Source organism: Ochotona curzoniae, unplaced genomic scaffold (genome assembly GCF_017591425.1).
Source record: "Ochotona curzoniae isolate NIBS_2020 unplaced genomic scaffold, NIBS_Ocur_1.0 contig_3643, whole genome shotgun sequence".
Lineage (NCBI taxonomy): Eukaryota > Metazoa > Chordata > Mammalia > Lagomorpha > Ochotonidae > Ochotona > Ochotona curzoniae.
The window spans coordinates 3,422,281-3,442,483 of record NW_024465933.1 but is presented as its reverse complement, the minus strand read 5'-3'; the positions used below and the strand labels follow the sequence as shown (position 1 = coordinate 3,442,483).

General features: G+C 39.2%; 1 pseudogene; it reads left to right on the top strand.

Moving 5' to 3' along the window:
- The first annotated feature begins 15,649 nt into the window (after positions 1-15,649).
- On the top strand, positions 15,650-15,790 carry LOC121158205 (annotated as a pseudogene).
- The last annotated feature ends 4,413 nt before the right edge of the window (positions 15,791-20,203 follow it).

Here is a 20,203-nt window from a genome sequence, read left to right as displayed (position 1 = left end):
AGTACAATGACCTCTGATGGTGACCTTCACTGTCAGAGAACCAGTTCAAGGCTTAGGTGTTTGGCATCCCATGCAGCTCCCTGACAAGCTTAAGAAAGTAGCAGAGGATGGTTAACACCCCGGGTCCTTGCCACAGGTGTGAGAAACTCAAATGGTGTTTTGGCCGCTAGCTTCGACGTGGCCGGGCCAAGCCTGGGTACCATTTAAGGAGTGAACAAACACATGAATTCGTTCACAGGTGGTGGTTTGGAAGGCTGAGGAAGCTGAAGAGTTGCCTTTTATCTGCTAAGTCACTGAATGCTCTCCAGCAGTGGTCATTAGTCCAGGAGAAAAAACGGCCATGTTAGGCAACCAGATTTATACCAAGCTAAACAACGCCAGGGCAGGAATGGTGGAGAACACGAAAAGGAGAGAGTTTAGACAAATAGAAAAAAAAAAAAAGGTGTGTGTGTGTGTGTGTGTGTGTGTGTGTGTAAGTGGTGGGCTTGGTAATAGGTTAGGAAGGGCTGGAAGTTCAGGCAGTTAGAAAGCACAGCAGGGAGGCAATGGTCAAATGGCATCATGGGAATGAAAGACAAAAAGGTAGGAATGATAGAAAAATGAACTTTTCTAATAGTCATCAGAACTAATGTATAAAAATAAAAAACGTGACTCTCCAGACGTGGGATTGGGAACCTGGCACAGTAACCTGTGGCTAACATCCTTGGCTTGCATATGCTGGGATGCCATATGAGTGTCAGTTCGTATCCTGCTGCTCCACTTCCCTTGCAACTCCCTGCGTGTGACCTGGCAAAACAGGAGAGGACGGCCCAAAGTCTTGGAACCCTGCACCTGTGTGGGAGACCCGGAAGAAACTCCTGACTGCTGGGTTCAGATTGGCTCAGTTCTGGCTGTTGCGGCCACTTGTGGAGTGAACCAACAGATAGATCGTCCTCTTTGTTTTGCCTTCTTTCTGTAAATCTGACTTTCCAAGAAAAACGAATAGATCTCAGAAAAGAACGAAAAAGAAGTGAGATTGGCAGGGTGGATATTTATATTAGTTAAGCTGTTTCTTGGGAAGCCTGCATTGTGAATCAGAGTGTCTGAGTTTGATTCTTTGCTCCACATACAACTCAAGCTTCCTGCTAATGTGCACCTGCTAATGAGGAAGCAGATAACGGCACAAGTGCTGGAGTCCCTGCCAACCTCTTGGGTAATATGGATTGAGTTTCTGGTTTCCACTATTCTATTCTAAGTATTTGGTGAGTGACTGATGCACTGAAAGAAATTCTCTTTCCTTCTGCCTTTCTTCTCTGCTTATTGACTAAAAAGTCAGATAATTAAAAATGAAAAAGAAACAGTTTGTACAAAGTGGTAGGGCACACCCATGAGAGATGATATTGATTTCGTCTAGAATGATGGCAAGGATGTGGCTTCTTCCTTATGGAAGACAATAATTTGTTCCTGAAAACCACTCATTGGAGATGGAAAAGGGACAAAAACATAAGTACATAACAATTATAAGGATAGACAGCAGGATCCCCAAAGAAGGAGCAGATTCTGTAACACTGTGCATGTAGTGATGAGCAGTTAGAAAGTATGTGATGGACGCCCTCCCCGTGCCCCACGCCCTACTCCTTCCTACTGTCTGCCTTGTAGAAATGTGGAGTGAATGACTGTGTAGTCTCTAGATGAGCAAAGTGAAACTGTCATAAGAATAGAAAAGCATTTATGAGCCCAGTGCGGTAGCCTGGTGGCTAGAGTCTTTGCATTGCATGTGCCAGGATCCCATATGGAGGCCAGTTCTAATCCCAGCAGTCCTGCTTTCCATCCAGCTCCCTCTTGGGGTCTGGGAAGGCACTTAAAGATGGCCCAAAGTCTTGGGAAGCTGCACTGTGTGGAAGACCCAGAAGAGGCTCAGGGCTTCTGCCTTAGCATTGACTCAGCTCTGGCTATTGTGGCTGCTTAGGGAGTGAATCAGCAGACCCAAGATCTTCCTCGCTTTCTCTTCTCTCTTTATATCTGACTTTCCAATAAAAATAAAAATAAACCTTTTTAAAAAAGCATTTATTCTATGGATAAACATACACTCAAAACTGGGGATTTTTCTAAGTGGAGCAAGTATTTTCTGGATCTACTATAGGTGATGAAAGACATAATATTCGCATTTAAATATGCATTCCAGGGGGCATGCTGGAAAGCTGAGGAGCTTCCAAACATGATGAGCTGGATGAGGTAGGGCTTGATGAGAGTTAGGGCAAGGATTGGCTGTAATAAGCCTTCCATCTGGATAGAAGCCTGGTATGCAAGAGAGAGAGAGAGAGAGAGAGAGATGACAAGAGAGAGAATATGAAAAATAGGAATGTTTGTATCAAAACTGATGTAAAATTGTTTTTATGCCAAGAGTGCACTGACCAAAGGAAAGATAATATTGCACACGTGTTCTGTGCTGATCCCTGATCCAAAACCAGGAGCTAGGAACTTCTTCCAGATCTCCCACACGGGTCCCAAGGCTTTGGACCATCCTGGACTGCTTTCCTAGGCCACAAGTAGGGAGCTTGATGGGAAGTGGAGCTGTCAGGATTAGAACTGGCACCCATATGGGATCCGGGCGCGTTCAAGGTGAGGACTTTAGCTGCTTTTACAAACCCTGGCAAACCTTGAGTAAATGATGTCTTTTTGATTCACACAGTTGTGTAAAAAGGATAATGGACTAAGAACCTAATCACAATGTCATTACCAATTTGTTTCTGACCTGTTGGACTCAATAAGCTTAAATATTTGTCAGATATTTTTGAGTGTTTCTCCATATTCAGATTTGCTTCTCCGTGGTCCAACATTTGGACTGTATTTGCCAGTATTCACTATGGTTAGACATGGTCAGGTATCTGAGCCCAGTCCAACACGACTGATGATAATGATGTGTCACACTGTGAGTCCAACCCATAGAAACTTCCAAAACTGGTCTTTCTTTCACTGCTGTCTGAAAGGGAAGATCTCAGAGAATAAAATGGACACATGGAGACTGGAGTTTAGGGTGTTCTATCTCAAGTAGCCCTCATAGCAATAGAATTTAAAAACTGAATCTCCACTGGGTTAAGTGGTGAGACTTAGGTAATTTTTTTTTTCTACAGCAATGGATTTACTTAACTTTATAGCATCTGTAATAAACATGGTTGCTGTTCTGAGCCTATGGCAAGCTCCCTAGAAGTCTGGAGCAAAATTTTATTTTCATAGCGAAGAAATTTACTTATCTATTTAACAAGGACCCATTTAACATATATATATATATATATGCATATATATATGTTAGGTATTGACTCATTGGCAAGGCAGAGTTATAGAAAAAGAGAGAGGAGGAGAGACAGAAAAAAAGATTGTTTATTCTCTGGCTCACTCCCCAAATGCCTGCAAGCTGGAAGCCTGAAGTCCATGTTGGTGTCTTCCATGAATGGTAGGCATCCAGGTCCTGCTCTCCCAAGTGCCTTCGCAGGCGGCAGGATCGGAGGCAGGGCCAATGACACGTTTGCACCACAATGACAGTCCAGGATATTTTGTGTTTGAAGAGACAGAGATGACCTGGTCTTGTCAATGAGGGTAGCTAGATTTTGAATAATGCTGCCTAAATTTGAAGTTTATAGATTAACTGGGTTCCTTCAGAGCATATAAAACTTCAGTGTCTGGATAATATTTGAAGAATAAGAAACATCTTAAAGGAACAAATGAACAGGAACAGCTCTCCTTCTGTGAATGGAATTGTGGAAGATGTGAAACCCACGTCCAGTATCAACAGTCAAGAAGCAGCAGCTAAGTCAGCGCAGCTATGAGGAACAACGGAGTCGGTGATCCTTAAGGAATAAGCGAAGGTAGCAGGACATAGCTGGAGGATGATGTCACAGCAACAACCTATAGATACCCATGTCACACAAAAAGATGACCCCAAACTTCAGGATCTCAGCATCACCTTAAGACAGGGTTTAAGACCCCTTAGGACAGGGCTCACTCATCTCTGATTCAAGTTTATATCCTTCATTTTCTTTATTTTCCTTTTTTTTTGTTAGTCTTCCAAAAAAAAAATCTAACAGAAAAAAAGGGACTCCAATATCCCAATATTTTGAGATAAAAGTCATTTGTAACCAGTGAAATTTCCATGAGCTTCTAATTTCATATATTGAGGAAAATATTATTTATAATTTATTAACAATATAAAGATTAATATTCCTAATAAAATCCTTTACATTTCTCTATGAATTTATTGGAGTGATTGTTCTAGGCTTAAATATCTTGGAAAAAATAGAGCTTCTAATAAAAATCCTAATAATGTAAGCAGAGAAAATTGCAGATTTCCAGTTGAGATACACCCCCTTTAAACGATTAATCATGAATTTTAAAGAAACATGGAGACATATTTACAAAGAAGACAACTAAAGACGCAATTTCAAAGGAGAAAGATTAAGAAAGCAAGGCCAGATGTTACCGTTAATTCCACAGCATTCTTAGTTTTAGCTGACTTTTTTTTGCCATAGAAAACTGTAGTCAACTCAGTTATTCATCTTAAGGTTTTTCTCTCATAAAAATAACATATTTTCTGAGGCAATATTATGAAGTAAATGAAGGAAAGTTTACTGGACCCCTGCAGAAAGTAATTCCTCTCTTCTCCCACCTTCTTGGAATTCCTTGCGACAAAAGATTTTGTCTTCTATATTTCTCTTTAAAACATTCAATGTGACCCCTTGTTGAGGGCATTGTAGTTATAGGTAGTTAATTACAAGAAATGGATGACATTGTGGTCCCACCACGAGACAACCAATGACCAGCTCATTACTAAGCCTTTCTGCCCAAGAAAATTAGACTGAAATGCTAATCCTATGGTTTTAGTCCGATACCTTGCCCAGCAATGGATTCTATGGAACAGTTTTAGTGAAATTAACAACTTGATAGGTTTCCTCGATCCCACTGCTGTTAGAATGCAACTGATCCTTTGCTGCTAACAGAAATGCAACTGGAGCTTGTCTTCACTTGGCCTCCTTGACACCTCAGCAAGAAGGGGCACCTCATTATTATTGGGTTGAAGTGGAATTTGCAGTTGCTGACTAGCTTAACCCCTGCGTAACCCAGCGTGGAAGGAAGAGTGGTGCTTTTTACTTCTTCCTCCATGGCCTCTAAAGGCAATACAGTGGACTGACTTCATATTGCTCCCCTAGGAGCCTTTTTAAACACCAGCTCATTAGAGTCCAGTTGGTCAGCCTGGACTCCTCTTTCATGTTGCTCATGAGAGTGTGCAGTCACAGGTTGGTTTGTTTTTTATGTGCTCTTTACCTGTGCTAGAATGGCTGCTGTTTACATGTTTTCTTTCCTTGCTGCTCCTTTGCATTTTTTTCACCACCGACAGCAGGGCTTTAGGGAGACAGATTCTTTAGTCTGTCTTCATTGGCAGCTCCATGCCGTTGTGTCCTGCAGCAACTTCCTGCCAGGCTGTTTTGTTAGCCAGTCTGCCTTTTCTCTCCACCACGCACTATGTACTTTGCTTAGGGTGCAATACCCAGGAATTTGTAGAAATTTTTACTTTTCAGTTTTATCTATGTGTCAAGCAGAGGGAGAAGGCTCTGCACTCCACTGTGTCCCTCCACAAACACCTGCAGTAGCTGGAACTTGGTCAGGCTGAAGCCAGATGCTGGGAACTCCAGCTGGTTCTTCCCCTGCAGGTGAAAGGAATTGAACTCCTTGAGTCATTATGAGCTACCCTCCCAGGCTGAGCATTAGCAGGCAGGTAATTCCGAACAGAGCTGAGACTCAGTTACAGGCAGTGCAATGTGAGAGTTGGGCGTTCTGAGATGCACTGCTATGTCAAATGCCTATCCCTTATCTAGTATATTTCAGATGTTATTAGGGAAAAGGAGTAACAAAAGTGCATCTACTCAGTTTTGTCAGAATCACAAACCGGGGGGAGAATCAGTTTTAATTTTTCTCTGATCTTAAGCCGGGTTGTCTCACATGGTTATTGTTCTTACTTAAGTGCTTTTGGATCTTCCACAGAACTTTTGAGAGGCTCAGTCCATCTCTTTCCTGGGTGGAAGGAGCTATGTATAATCTCCTGGCTGAAGGTGATCTTGTTTCTATTAATTCTGTCCCATAGTAGACATTCTGTGCTATGCCAGGAACTACCTGGCCTTCATCTGTCCACGCCAAGTTTCAGGAATGCAGCTTCTGAGTCTCACTCCTCACGTGTTCGTGGGCTCTCCTGCAGTTTGTTCCTCGGCGTTGAGATACTTCAGTGACTCTCCCAGCCAGCATCGATCCCATTGTGGTTTGACTATTGTCCAAGACAGAATGCCTGGGAAAACTTGTGTCTACATGGTACTGAGATGCCTGTGGATCAATGCCTTAAATAAATTGCCTGTTATATCTTACTCGATTTCAAACCACTTACACTATGTGGATATGGCAGTGCCACTTCTTCGGCAATGCGAAGAAACAGAACTCGCTATTTGAGTGAACCCTTAGCAAATGTATTTGATAGAGATACTTGGATTTTTTTTAATCTTTGAAAACATTTTTGTTATTTTATGACACAGTTCTTTAGGCTCTGGGATTTCCCCCTCCCCTTCCCCAAATCTACTGCCCTTACCCTCATGACTTCCCCTATATTATTACAATATTATAGTCCTTTATAAACAGTTGTGAGCCCACCATTCTGCCATTAAAGTGTCTACTGACATTGTTGCTAGGCACAATGGAAGAGAGGTAAGAGGCAAGACCCCCACCTGTCACCTTATATAAAAACAGGCTCTAAATGGATCAAGAGATGCTTAGATTTGATTCGTACAACAGTTATTTCAAACTTTTCCAAAATTACCCCAAATAGATCGATGATCTAGTTGACAGGGAAAATGTGTATTGGGTATTAGAAATCTCTAGAGAGAAACAGAGTCAGGAGAATTCACAAATAGATACAGAAAGATTAATTATAAGGAGCTGGTTCCTACCACTACGAAAGCTAAAGTCAGTAGGTAGGACCAACTGGCTAAAGACCCAGCAGAACCAATGCTGACCAGAACATCAGTGAAAAGGGCTGATGTTCCAGTGGAAGTCTGAGGCTGTCAGATTCAGCTAGAGTCCATGTTGAAAATGAGGTCTGACCTCAGCCTGCGGAAGAAGTCTCTCTTTTCTATGGCATCCCAGACTTCTTGTCCTGTTCGGGACTGTAGCTAATTGGATGAAGTCCACACATCAAGAACAGCAACCTCTTTCACTCAAAGTTTGATAATTTCAATGTTAATTTCTCTTAAATACACTCTGACAGAAACACCCAGAATAATGTATGATTAAATATCTGGGCACCATGAAGTCCAACCAGGTTGAGCATAAAAATTAGTTATCATATATTAGTTAGATGTTTTAAAATATTTTCTAGTTACTGTAAGTTAATATATTAAGCATTAGCAAATGCTTTGCATATGTAAGCTTACCCGAATATACATATATATTTATACATGTATGTAGTCATCCATGTAATACATTTCCATTTCGTTCTCTTTTTTCATCTTCTCTAAACTATGCTTGTATTCTTCAGACACTCCAGGCATTAATTGTAATGTTATGCATTTTTTTTTTTAAATCCACAATTATGTATCTGGTCCCATCACAGACTGAATACTCAGTGATGAGTTACAAGGGGTCACCGTTTAATGAAGAGAATGAAAGTGAACAGTTGAAGAGGTGAACATACAAGTCAGCCATAATGGCTTCCATGTCAATTGGCATAAAACTGCTAGTCTTTATGAGAACCTTCAAGATCCCGTTCAGTCTTCCTCTGACCTCCCATGCTCACAGCTCATCTTCTGTGGCCTCTACCTCTCTTGTTTTTTTAGCACACATATCAACATTCTTGGATTCCTTGGTAACAAAAGGCATACTTCCAACTGAATGGTTTTGTTTCAGTTGTCCCTTCCATTCCATGCAAGCTTCACTAGAAATTCTGACTAGTTCTTTTTCCAACTTATACCGTTTGAATATCCTAAGATTTTCTTAACAACTATATTTAATCACAACTCATTATATATCTCTTCTTTGAAATACTATGGTTTTCTTTTTTTCTAGAGATGTGATGATGTGACATGCACTTTTTTTCCCCTTGTCAGAGGCAGTCTACAAAATATTATACTAACCTAAGGCAGTAAGGTTACCAATAAAGCTGTCTTACCACTTTCTACAAGATAAGCCAGTGTGGTACCATTTTTGTAGGAGAAATTTTGATAGAAAAAAGAAGTTTCAGGTCATATGTACCCCAGCAGAAAACTCAACAAATTTGTTTTTATAGAAATGATTTTAAAAAATGTGCATAAACATGTATAAGACAGTATAAGGACAGAGTGGCTATTTCCAGCATAGAGTCTACATTGGTAAGGTAGAAATGCCAATTCAGGAAACATTTTATCTTCAAAGCATTGGTAACCGAAAACATTACAGCATATAACAGATTAATGTATAATCTTTGTAATGCAAGTTCCAGGATCAACTAGGTTTGCCTGAATATTCGTCTATGAAAATATTTTCTTCACAATGTAGGCTTAAAAAAGAATCCAAGCATCAGCAGAAATCAGTGATGCAAGAAATAAATATTCGAGACCAGAAGTTGAATCTCAGTTGGCTAAAGGATATGTCTCTCGGCTGATTCGTATAGCCCAGTCGAGATGCAGAGACCTCAAGACACAGGCATCTGCTTGAGCTAAAATGCCCTCAATAAAAACCTTTTGTATCAAAAGCTTCATCAAGACCAAAGGGCTGAGGCTTTAACTCTTGTAAAATTGGACTTGGTCTATTTTTCCAATACCCTGCAATGCTCTCTCATTCTATGCTATGTATTATTGTTGTCATTATTGTCACTATTTTTTATTATTATCAATGTTCCCTCAGTTTTGGGTTGTACTCAGGCATGAGATTTTTTCCTAACTTGCTCACTATTTTGGCTCGAGAACTGATTCCATTGACTGGCACACAATATGCATTTAATATGTATTTGTACAATAAACAAATAAAGGAAAGAAATAATTTTAGTATGCAGAGTTGAGAAAAATAAGCAAGATGTCACAACAAAACAAGTTAGGGAGGTACTACTATTGATAGGAGAATCAGAGAGGACCTCACCAAAGATGAATTGCAATCCCATTATAATGATAAATTAAAAAGTATTTCAAGTGGACGGATCCAGGTACACATCTACTGTAAGACAGAAGAGGTGTTTCACACAAAGAACTGGAGCAAAACCGTATGACCAGAGGACAGAGAGGAGCAAGGAGAGCATTGAAAGGATGGTTGTTTGGAGAAGTTGGTAGAACGGTAGGCCACAGTAAGACCCTAGCATTTCCCAGGAGCCCCAAAGGAAACATTCCTCAAGGAGTACTGTAACATGTTTTAATTTGCATCTATAAAAATTATTCTGGATATGGTGTGAAAAATCATATCAGTACAGAAAGCAAGACTTGTTATCTATGGAGGAAGTCCCTGTTGGAAAGGATGGTACTTTGGAATTAAATGATGAATGTAAAATTAGTGAAAAATGGAAGTAGTTGGAATGTCTCTTTTAGATAGGTAACATAGCGCTTTGTGATGGGTTACCCAGGAATACAGTAAAGGAGAGAAAAATCACCAACAGTCCTTTCCAGTTCTCCCACCTGCCCGTTGATACAGACGATTAGTTTATTCTTTTACTTACTGGAGTGGATAGCTCGGGCTGACAATTTTAGGTGGGGAAATCAAAAGTCCTCTTTGCACTGACTAAGCTTGAGATGTCTGAGACATTAATGAGGACACACACAGTACACATTTGAATTCTGGAAGTGTTAACAAAAGATATGAGATTAGGGAGTAACAACATGAGTTAATTGGTTCATGGTATGGAAAGGTTTATGATTACCCAGGAAGCAAGGGTAGACCTGACAGAGGATCACAGCATTGAAAGCCTGAGTTGAAGTGAAGGCTCTGATGGCAGAATGCATCCCGGTGACGACTGAGCAGAAAGAGCAGAGGCAACGAGAGGCAGTGCTCCAAGAAGGAGGGAATGCTCACCAAAGCTTCTCAGGACCAGAGTGTGGGAACAGGCAAGGGTCTGCAGGCCTCAGAAAATGCAGCTTACTGGAGACACCAGCAGTTTCAGGGGAGAGATATTAAAAAAGGATGCTGTCAGACTGGAAGGAGGAAAAGAGTAAATGGAAGGAAAGAACTATGGCTCTCCATAGGGGCAGAGAAAGGAGAGTCTATCTATTGGCATTTTGTGTCAGGAGAATATTTATTTTGCTTTATTGCAGAAAATAGAGCATGCTTGTCTATATTCTCATGACTAAATAGAAAGATTGAGATGATTGGTGCAGGAGACAGCGGAGAGGTCCAGAAAGAGCAAAGTTCTGTGTAAGGCAGGTATGGAGGAATGGCACCTGGGAAATACTTTTTCCTTTTAGGAGGGAAAAATCAGGAGTCACTGCAGACTGGGTTCCCATAGCGTTCTTCATACTCTGGGCTGGGCTCCTTCATGTGTCTGGTCTTCTGTGGAACAGTAGAATCAGATTGTCAACATGTTTCTCAACTTCGAGAAGCCTGATTCAGACATCTTCCCATACCATTGACAAAGGAAAGCCCCCATCTCTGATCTAACTTGAATAATATTTTATAAAATATCATTGGCCAAATAATTCACATGGATAAAGCTAGAACTAGAGTGCACAGCAAAGAGTTACATGACAGTATGAGAACCCTGAAACTGGCGAAGAATTCGGGCAACGAATATAGTCACTGCACTACCTAAGGGGTTCAAGCACATCTGTCTGACAACAGATTCAAGTGTGGGCATTATGAAAAACAGATATGAGATTCTAAGAGCTGCGAGGGAAAAGTGAGAACAGTGACTATTATGAAGGGAAGGAGAGAAGAAACTTAGTATGAGTTAGGAGACTCAGGTTTTTGGGATATTTTTCTGGTGTTTGGGTTATAATGGAATCCCAAACACTGCTAGGAAATCATAATTATGAATCACAGAATTTAATCTGAACAGGAAGGTAAAGAAAGGCAGAAAAGGGTCAGGGAGAAGAAGGTAGATTAATGTAGTGGGAGTTTCAATGAGGTCTGCCAATATGAGGATAACTGAACAAACATCTCCAGACATTTTGGTTGATGAGAGGGGTTGGTGACTGCAGGATGGTGAGGAACAAGTGGTTTCTAGCACTGGGGAATGCTACTTTCTTTCATGCTGATGCTTTGGCTGTGTTGTGTTTTGGGATGTTTTTCCTTTGTTGCCCATAACTGCTTTCCGTAGTCCCTTCTCTAATTTTACCAGGATGATGTATTCTCATCTCTGTGCAGCCTACTGGCAAAGATACTGGGCATCTCCTGTCATTCCTGGCTTGCCTGCCTGACTGTACCAGGAGTCAGTGAACTCTGTGCTTACATGCACCTTCCCAAAAGCTGGTACAGTGCTTAATATTCATCATACGTGTTCTGAAAAATGAAAGATCTGACAATGATCACAGGTTAGATAGGCTGTGAAGGAGATGAAATAATCAGAGATGCTATCAAGTTTGCCCAGTCTGGAATATTTAAACTTTAAAGTAATTTAAATGAAATATAATAAAGTTGATATTTTCAGTTATATTAATTTCGTTTCAATTACTTAATAGACATGCAGGGGTACTATATTATCAGTGGAAAGCACAGGGAAAGACAAGTTCATCATAGTGGAAAATTCAATTGGAAAGTACTTCTATTATAGAGCAAAAACTGGAGACAAACTAGACCTAAATCATATATATAAAGTGCATTGACAGCCATGAAGAAGGGCTAAAACATGAGACCTCAGAGCACGGGAAGTGGGCTCTGGAAATGGCATTCTATGGGAGGTCTAGAAAACTGTTGGAAAATTCACAAGGTGCTGAAAAAAAATTAGACATAATGGGAGATCTATAAATGGTAATAGCAAAAAAAAAAAAAAAAAGAAAAGGAAGGTTAAATTACAGCAAAAGGGTGGAAGAAACATTTGTTTTTCTTACTGTTACAATAGAAGCCTGTCGTGTAGAATAGAAGACCGTCATATATTCACAGATATTTGAGACTATCCTACTAAACTGGAATGCAATGAAGGAGGTAAGTCATGGAGTCAAAATAATGCAAATTCCAAGGGCACAGAAATGTAAGCTTTCTTCTGATTCTGAAAGGCAGGTATCTATTCTCCCATTATGTTTATCAAATATCTACTGTGTGAAGCACTAGTCTAACTCTTTAAGAATTCAATGACTGGATAGATATTGTGGTATAGTTGGTAAAACCACCACTTGGGACATTCATATCTTGTATCATACTGCCAGTTTGTGTCTTGGCAGATTCCAAGCAATCCAGATTCCAACTAATGTGTCTTGGGAAGCAATTGATGACACTTCAAACACACATGTGGGAGATATGCACAGAGATCCTGGCTCCTGATTTTGGACTGCCCCAGCCATAACTGGTGTAGGTATTTGGAGAGTAAGCTACTGGATGGAAAATTCTGTCTTTCTCTATCAAGTAGATGGAAATGGATAAGAAAACTTTTAAAACATAAAGATGAAAATGTTTCAAAAAAGAATTCAGTGATGAGCAAGGCAGAGTAAATATTCTTAAAAAAGATTACTTCCTGTTAAGGCAGGCAATACATAAACACATAGCATATTGCAGAAATGTAAGTTAAAAGAAGCAGTGTAGAAGAGTGGGGGGGTGGGTGCAGGAAGTGTCAGAAGTCAGGATGCTCTTGGCAACATTGCTGGTCTCACAGGAGGTGGTTAGAATCATCCTGAAATGGTGAAATTGAAGCAAGACAAAGCATGAAGGCTGAACGACCATCAGACAATGGGAACGGTTCCTTCTTGACAATTGCTATTGCTCTGCGCAAATGCCATGCAGGGAGTGAGCTGTGAATCTAAAACAGGTAGTCTAATGTAAAGAGCATAAATGTTCACAAGGTATATTTAAATATTATTTACATCCTATACTTAAGACCCAGCAATGGACTTTAATTTACCTATTTGTAAAATCATATTTTATCCAGCCACTGTCTATTGCAGTCACTGCGTGGAAAATATTACTCAAGTCGTATCAAGCATTATCTGTCAAGTTATGAATTTTGTGAACTGATACCTAAGTTAAAATCTTTATTATTCATGGAGAAAAATCACTTAGCTTGAAAACTAGATGCTAAATCACTGAAGGACCCGAAAGACTGTGAACTTGCATAATTGAAGAACTCAAGCAGAAAGGGTCTTTCATTTACAGAATGGAGTCCCAAGCTATTCCCCAAATAAATTTCAGGGAGTTAGCAGAGCATTTGAAAATATTTGTTTCATTTTTCCTGTACTGGGGAAAAATGAATATATTCATAAGCTGCTGAAGTGATTGAGAAAAACAACTAAAAAATGTAGCTCACAGTTTGAAGATGCTTTTAGAAGTTAGACTGGTGAAAATAAGGGCACCAGCCTTTGAATAGTGACACTTGTTTAATATGAAAGACTGAGCACTAGACACTCTTGACCAAATTAAAGCGGACAACTTTCCTTAAACAGCTGTAGTGCTGTAAAACTAATCAGATATCATTTTCTCTTAGAAACAGAGTAGAATTTTATAACTCAGTAAACATACTGGAAAATTGCACAGGAATGAATCGAAGAAAAAAAAAAAGGAAACATCTGGAAGTTTTGTAGCATATATTTAAGGAGTTGAGCCTGAGGAATGGACTGATGGAATAAAGTTCTGACCAACTAGAGAGTTTGCTCCCAGATGTGAGTTTCCTCACAGCTCTGCCTGCTGTGAAATTTTAGCCTTAGGTACTCACTGCTTCACTTTATGTTTGATTTTTTTTTTCAAGGTGCAGAAATCATTCTGTCTCACGTTCCTTCACTTTATTGTTTTCTTGATCAAAATCAGTATTTCTTGCTCTAATCTCTCCACCTCCACATGGAACCTCCATTTTCCTTACTATGCATTTGATGCTCCTATCTTGAGCCACTGATTCCCCAAACTTTGTTCATGGCTGTTGGTATAATGGAAATAATAACCATAATATTAAGGGATGTCATTATACATGATCCACATGTGCCGAGTATCAGGCACTGGCCTAAGATTTTTAAAGCATGATTTCATTTACTACTCTTAACACTGCAAACTCTACAGATTATTAAATTTGGGGCAACTCATAAGATTTCTTGGTTGGTGAGTTTTATAACTTACTTATTCCCAGAACTCACTGGTTCTGAAGCCCTTGTTTTATTAGCACCACTTAATAACTTCCTATGGTGATGTATCATGAGACCTTCAAACGCAGTTTGTCTGTCAATACCCCCTTTGATTCCTTTCACTTCACTTCTTCTGTGTCGCAGATCCTGTTTAATGACCTCACAATCCACTTGGACAGAGTCAGCTTCGGGAGCATGTGATCTGGGCAGCTGCATGCATAGCATTATCACTTGTGTCCTGGGTTTGGTTTAACTCACAAATTTGGCTGTCTTGAAATTCTTAATAAATTTTGAACAGTTTTGCATCTCGACCCTCATAGGTGATGTTTCATGGGAGTCATCTCAAACTCTCCTTTTTTTTTTTTCCTGTATTCCTCTCACACTTCACTACATCGTTCAGGATTTCCTTTATCTTATTTGAAGGTGAAGTTTCACAGAGAGAGAAGGAGAGAGAGAACAACAGAGATCTGCTGATTCACCCCAGGAATTCCTGGGCAGGAAGATGGACAGAAAGTGGAGCTGCCAAGAATGAAACTGGCACTGCACATGAGGGTTTACTGCTTATACTGTATTGCCAGTCCAAGAAGAGTTTCTTAGGAAAAAAAAAGCCATATTGCTGATGCTATTTTATGCTTGCAATACTTCAGTGAGTTGCTATATTCTTTTGGAATGAGGACTGAAATCCATCTCATGGCATGAAGAAGTCTGACACCTTGGTCATTTGCAGTCTCCTGATTTGCATCTGTCATTACCTTTCTGCTCAGCCCCTTTGTTAGCAAAGCTGAGAAGAATGTTGCAGTCTTCACTGTTTCATGCAATGGCCTGGATATTCAACATTTCTGGAGAAAGAATTGGGAAGCAACATCCAGGAGGGACACAGAACTCCCAACAGTGTTGATCAAAAGCACATGATAATTAAGCTCTTTTAAATCAAACATAAGAAAAAGATCCTTAAATGTGCAAATGAAAAAAAAATCAGATGACGTATATAAATGAATAAGAATCAGACTTAGAGTTGACTTCTCACGGGAAACTACAGGATAGAAGAGAATGGAGTGACATATTCCAGATTCTAAAAGCAAAAATTGTTGTCCCAGAATGATGAACTGAGCAAAGCTCTCCTTTGTCTTTGAAAATGAAATGAAATCATTCCACAGCAAATAAAAGTTAAAGGTTTGCCTCTTCCAAACCTGCCTTGCAAAGGATACTTAAAGATGTTCTCTTGACAGAGAAAATGAATAGCACTTACCAACATCAAAGGCAAACGTGAAGAACATCCCAGTAAAATAACAACAGAAGACTAAACCAATGAACAACTGATTGCTAAAATGAAAGGAACAAATTACCACTTATTTATATTAATCCTGAATGTAAATGGCTTTAGATCATTATCCAAACATCATAGATTAGTAGACTTGATTATCGCTTCTCGGCCTTTTGGCTAAGATCAAGTGTAGTAGATTTGATTAAGAAAATAAAACCCATCTATTTGTTGACTATAGGAGAACATATCTCACCAACAAAAGTCAGTGGAAACTATATTGTGTGGATTTTGATGCTTTTTTTTAGTTTCACTACTTCACATCAGTTTTATTTTTGCTCATTGAATTCTTTACTGACTCATGGATCATACAGTAGCATCATTCTATTCAAAAAGGTTCTTGTTTTTCTTCTTCATTTCTTCAACAACACATTGTTCATTCAGTAACGTATCATTTATCTTCATCGTGTTGTACATATCTTTTTTTCTTTCTGTTGTTGATTCTGTTTTGTGGCTTTTCACTTAGGGCATGTATATTAAGGTGTAATGGGGACTATCATGTCCAGTTATGAGGATACAATGCAGTATGCATTTCTACTTCCAGATCAAAGTTGAACTCCTGAAGAAACTGCTAAATATATCTTGACAATAGGATGCTTGATTTTCTGCCATTGTCTATGCCTGCAATGATGAACTGTTTATGGAGAACTATACTATTGCAATAATGAAGGGGAACTTGGGGGTGGGTGTCTTGGGGAAGGTGGAAGGGAAATCCCAGAACCTATGGGCTGTATTATCAAATGAAAATGATAATAAAAAATGGAAAAATATAACCAAATAATCAAATAAAAATAAAGGAACTTCAGGGAGTCATGAAGTGTTAGGAACCCAAAAAAACAATGTTTTCAATGATAGGCCTCCTTGGATAATCTCCTGTATGTTTGTTCTCCAGGAATTATTTCACTCACAAATTATGAAATAAGAATCTCAGCGAAGCGAGGAAGCTAAGTAGCTGGGTAGCAAGAGAAGTTATAGGAAACCATTCACTTTAAGAGGCAGATAATTGCCATGATCAAATGATATGAGAGGAAATGCTTCTTCCATCCTTCATTATGAATGAGATGTGAAAGCAGTGTAGAGATGCAAATTGAGCCTGTGGCTACACCAGTGTTATGGCAAGGTATGGGATGAGTCTCGGGTGATGCAGCACAAGACAAGAAGGCTCATGATAGTAAGATAAACAACTAATGTTTACAGCTAGATACATATCCAGTTTTATTAGCTATCAGTTGCTGTTTTTGAAAGCAAATGACCAAGATTTATTTATTACCAGGCTAAGTTGTCTGACGTATCACTTGGGTTGGCTGCCACCATGCTAAATTGCAGGGTCATATTCTATTTTTGTAAGGTAAGTTTGGCAATCTCCTCGCTCACATGACAAAATGAATTGTACCTCATGCAAGTGAGAAAAAGGAGCTCCACTAAAATTGGTCAAAGCACATGATTTTAACATTGTAGTATAAACAGATATACATTATGGAACACTTTGCTCTTTTAAGTTCTATCTAGTATTTGGACAAGAGACTTAAAATAAGGAACAATTTGTTTTTTAAGTATGTAATTTTATGCATCAAAAATCTGGAATAGACCAGAAGACTCGAAATATCAGAGGACTAGGTTTGATTATCCTCGAGCCTACTCTCTTTCTTCATGCTTTGGAATCAAAATTGAACTCTGAATATAGGATTACATACCCCCTCTAATATGCAGGTTTCATTTCTATTGGGTATATTCCTATCAGCAGGATAGCTGAGTCATATGGGAGATTTATTTGCAATTCTCCAAGCACTCTCCATATTGATTTCCACAGTGGTTGTACTAGCCTACACTCCCACCAGCAGTGAAGGAGGGTGCCTTTCTCCCCACATCCACGCCAGCAAGTGTTGTTAGCTGAGTTCTGAATGTAGCCAGTCTCACTGGAGTTAGGTGGTACCTCAACATGGTTTTCATTTGTTTCTCTCTCATGGCAAGGGAGCCTGAGCATCATTTCATATGTCTGTTAGCCATTTGTATCTGCTTGTTTAAAAAATGTCTGTTCATTTCCTTTGCCCCTTTTGCGCGCTCTCTCTCTATATATATATGTATATATACTCTTGTATATATATATATACTTTTTTTTTTGCTATCCCTGGGTTTCTGAAACTCTTTAAATCCTGTATATTAGTTCCCCAGCACTTGTGTAGTGTGCAAAAATTTTCTCCCATTTTATTGGTTGCTTCTTCGCTTTGTTAATTGTTTCCTTTGCTGTACAGAAGCTTTTTAGTTTGATATAGTCCCATTTGTTCATTTTGGCTTTGATTGCTTTTGTTTACAATCCACAATAGCAAAGACATGGAAACAATCTAGATGTGCATCCAAAGAAGAGTGATTAAAGAAACTGTACTACATGGAATACTGTTCAGCTATTAAGAAGAATGAAAGTATACTATTTATAGCTAGGTGGTCCCAACTAGAGACCATTGTGCTCAGTGAAATGAGTTGATCACAAAAGAGCAAATACCATGTGTTCTCTCTTATATAAGGAAACCAGTATGGAAAGTGTAACTTCAATAATCCAATCCATACTGTTTTGTTTTGGCTGTATCCTATGTATTTCGGTGTTTTTTTATTTCAGTTTTATTTATTCCAAATACTCTCTTTTCTCTTGTTGAATTCGTTGCTGGCTCATGGATTATAGAGCAGCAGCATTTTTCCCAAGAGATTTTTGTATCTCCTTTTTGTCACCTATGTTTTGAAAAAAACACTCAGTGGTGTGTTTTTTCATGGAACTGTAATTTGTTGTTGTTGTCATTGCTGTTGTTGAGGCTGTTTTTCTAACCCATACCAGTTGTTGACCTGGTTTCATGGCTTCTCTATTATGGAAATATATAATGATGGAGTATTGGGGTCTACCATATACAGATGTGGGGGTATAATGCAACATGCATCCTTGCTTCCAGACGAAAGATGGATTCCCAATGAAACTGTTGGATGTGTGTAGACAATTGGATGCTGGATTGTCTGACTTTGTCTGTACCAGCAGTATTGGGGTACACTTAAATAAGAGACTGATGGAATTATAATTCCTTATGGAGGATTATACTAGTGTAATAAAATGGAGAAAATCTGTTGGGGAGGTGGGAGTTTGGGGGGAATCTGAGTCTATATAAAACTGTAACACATAATTCAAAAATTCAAAATGTATATACTGTGAGTCTTCTATTTTACATGTCAGGTTGCTTTCTAATTTCCTTTGATTTCCCCTTACATGTTTTCTCTCAAAGATCAGTGACTACTGATAAATGTCAAGTTTATGTCTGCTAGAGAAAGTTAAAACTTAAAACTGCGTGTCCAGATGCTTTATCCAGCCAGGTTTCTCACAGGCACATTTTCTTTGTGGGATTCATAATAGTGTTTTACATGTGACTGCGTTCCCCCACCGAGCCCAACATACACTCCTGGCTCCTGAACATAGGGTATGACTCCAATGAAACAAAATATATAGCACAAGTCACACATGAAGTTACTCTTTCATCATTAGGTTTTATTCTTTATTATTTTAGAAAGTGTAAGACAATTACTAGTCATTTCAAAATGTAGTTATGAATCTGAAATATTAGTGGGGATAAAACATAGTAAAATCTAAAATTACATTCTCACGTTTGTTTTCTTCAATATTTTTTCATCTTGCTTTTTTAAAAGATTTATTTCGTGTTTATTGGAAACTGAGATAGAAGAAAGATGTAACATTGCTGATTCATTCCCCAAATATTGGCAGCAGCTGGGATCAGGCCATGCTGAAGCCAGAAATTGGAAACTTCTTCTGGGTCTCCCATGTAAAGGCAGAGCCCAACATTTGGGTCATTCTCCACTGCTTTCCGAGGTTTATTAACAGGAACGAAAAACTGGAGAAGCTGGGAGTTACAACGGTGCCCATGCTGGAAGCCAGCACTGCAGGCAATGACTTAACTTGCTATGCCGCAGCATGGGTCCCTGATTTTCACTGATCATTTCCCCCAATTTAGTGAATTGAGTACTAGGTATGTACAATAAGGCACACTTTGATTCACTGAAAATAGATGTGCCCTAAATTTTCTATCACCAGCATATCTAGAGACAGGTGATGGCAAGCAGGTGAGGATTTGTAGCTGTGCAGCGCACCTGCACAGGCTGTCACAACTGCTCAGATGGCGAAGATACGGACAACGGAAGAAGGAGAGAAAGCTGTCTCTGCCTGGGTGGTGGGGCTTGAGAACAAGGCTGCAAACTGTAAACAGCTGATGTTGAACATGAACTCGGGAAAGGCGCATAAGATGTTGATAGTTTGCGTAAGAAAAAGGGCACTCTAGCTAAAGGCAAAGGGATGTGAGGGCATACATATGTAGAAATGAAGAAGAGCATTGTTGAATACACCTGTGATCACAGGTGGGCATGGTGGTAGTGGATTGATTATCATGCTTAAGCAACTGAATTCGGATGTACACATTTATATATACATATATGTTTGTTTACATATGATTTTCAATATATATGTACATATATATGGAATCATTGAAAGCAGTCCAGAAAATCATTTTATTGTGACCTTCCTTTGACTGCAGGAGTAGTAATCACACTCTCAGTTAGGGCAGTGTTCTCAGAATATCAAGCAAAAGACTGATGTTGTTCTAATTTC